A 2500-nucleotide genomic window follows, 5' to 3' on the forward strand; every position below is an offset into this window, starting at 1 on the left:
TCCTCCTCCTCCTCCTCCTCCTCCTCCTCCTCCTCCTCTTCTCGTATTTATTCACTTACTCTGCGTCTCTTCCTCGCTTTCTCTCTCTCTCTCTCTCTCTCTCTCTCTCTCTCTCTCTCTCTCTCTCTCTCTCTCTCTCTCTCTCTCTCTCTCTCTCCCCGTCATTATCTGCAAGTCCTCGTTGTCTCTTTTTATTACTCTCACTCCCTCGTCATGATGTATGTTGATGCTCGTACTTATTTTTACAATGCTTGCTTGTTTTCTTCTCTGACTTCCCCCTCCCCCTCGTCCCCTCGTCCTCCTCCTCCTGCTGCTCCTCCTCCTGCTCATCCTCCCCCTCCTCCTCCTCCTGCTCGCCCCCTGTCCTTGTATTACGATATCTTTGTTGCTTCTGCTTCTGCTGTTGTTGTACCAGTGATCCGCGGCTCTTCAGCTTATCTAGGAGTTATTTCACATCTGCTGGGAGGTTTCTAATGTACGTTCGCGTCTATTTATTGTGTTTTCTTACATTATTTTATTTTCGTGTGCTTGTGCTATCTCTTAAGTACTTCTCTTTCACTGATGTTCCTTCCTTTCTTTCGTTCTCTCTTTATTCCTTGATGCGATGGTGGAGTGCATTGTCTCGTGGTGGCGGTGGGTGGGAGGGACAAACAGGTGCCGCGGGTCGCCTCGTTTGCTGCTTTAATAGTCAAGTTTTGCCGTGACTCGATGTGTGTTGAGGCTGTCTGTGTATTTTCTCGGGCCGGACAGTCTTAAACTAGCGACGCCAGTGTTCCTCTTGATGCTGCTGCTGCTGTTGGTTGGCTGGCTGGCTGGCTGGCTGGGCTGGGCTGGGCTGGGGTGGGCTGGGCTGGGTGGGCTGGTCTGCCTTGTTCGTCGTCATGTGTGTGTGTGTGTGTGTGTGTGTGTGTGTGTGTGTGTGTGTGTGTGTGTGTGTGTATGTGTGTGTGTGTGTTCTTGCATCAGTGTGGTTCATGCTACTGTATGTATGAGATTTGCTGTTTTTTCTTTTCTTTTTCTTTTTCTTTTTCTTTCTTTTGGTAATGGTGAGTGTTATTTTTCTTTCGTTTCACATTCTTTTCTTTTTTCATGTTATATTTTTGTATTTGTGTTCTGCGTGCATTGTTTTGGTTGCGTTCGTGCGTCGCTGCGTTGCTTTCCTCTTGTCGGTCAGTGATCAAAGTCAAAGCTGATGTGAAAATTACCTTTCCGGGCATAATGCATGGAGACGCGCGCTGCTTTTGTGTACGTATGCATGCCGCTGTCTGTCTGTGTGTGTGTGTGTGTGTGTGTGTGTGTGTGTGTGTGTGTGTGTGTGTGTGTGTCCATTGTCGTCAAGGTTGATTTGAGTTCGTCTTTTTGTGATTTGTGTCTGGCGTTGTGCATTTTCTTTCTTTTTCATTTTTTTTTTCATTGACTTGTCCAAAAGCAAACATCAATGAACAAATATTTATGTGGAGGCGCGGGTGGCATGCCTCCCACGCCTGCTGCCTCCTGCACGCTGCCGGCCCGGCTGGTGTCCGATTACAGGGAGAGAGAGAGAGAGAGAGAGAGAGAGAGAGAGAGAGAGAGAGAGAGAGAGAGAGAGAGAGAGAGAGAGAGAGAGAGAGAGAATGAATGTTTGTGGTCCCAGCAAGATATATTTTTTTCCTTTCTCACAAATACCCGCGCGCCTACAGCGATAAATAAAATAGGAATTAAATACCTGAGCCAAGTGACGCTCAGGAAGGAAAAAAACATTAACGGAGACAAGAAGGAAAGTTCAAAGGCCCACAAGTCGATAATCTCGTGGTAGTGTCCAGTTATAGATACGATACAGAGATAGACAGGTGAGAAGGAGCATTGAATAGATGAACCAATGAAGGAGTAAGGAAGGAAGGAAAAGGATAGAAGGTTAGTGGAAGGAACAGAGAGAAAGAGAGGGAGGGAAGAGTCGATAAGTTGCAGGAAGGAAGAGCGTTAAAAAAAGTGGATTTTAAGAACAACAATGAAATGAAAGAAAAGGAATAGATAAGTTTTTATAAAGTAGATGAAATGACAGACAATAATTGATAGATTTTGCAAGGAACAACGAAAGGAAGAAAAGAATTTGCATTTATTAGAAAGCTGAAAGAAAGAGCAAACAATTGATGGATTTTGAGTAGAAAGTTGACAAAAGTAAGCCTCCCACTGCATGATAAGGCAATAACATCGATGAATAAATGAATGATGACACTGATAAGCAAGTCAGGCATCATTAGACTCAACCAAGAGGCAAAAAAATATATATATACGTAGAATTAGAGGACGGAAAACATTAAATATATATCCAAATTAAATAGAAAAAAAATGTGGTATCAAGTTGCATGGCGGAAAAAAAAAAGAATATTAATCTCGAATCTTTTAGAGCTTGATAAATAAAATATAGTAATGTTGTTAATATTAGGGAGGAATAAATATATGATAAGAATAACAAAATATAGAATGATCTTAGCGCAGTAAATCATCTATTAGACGAGCG

General features: G+C 43.0%; 1 protein-coding gene across 2 annotated transcripts in view; it reads left to right on the top strand.

Annotated features, from left to right (window-relative positions):
* Positions 1–2500, top strand: part of LOC135111565 (homeobox protein Meis1-like) — a 618646-nt gene that overhangs the window by 243519 nt on the left and 372627 nt on the right. The gene's annotated exons all lie outside the window — the stretch shown is intronic.

This window comes from Scylla paramamosain, chromosome 22, assembly GCF_035594125.1.
Source record: "Scylla paramamosain isolate STU-SP2022 chromosome 22, ASM3559412v1, whole genome shotgun sequence".
NCBI lineage: Eukaryota > Metazoa > Arthropoda > Malacostraca > Decapoda > Portunidae > Scylla > Scylla paramamosain.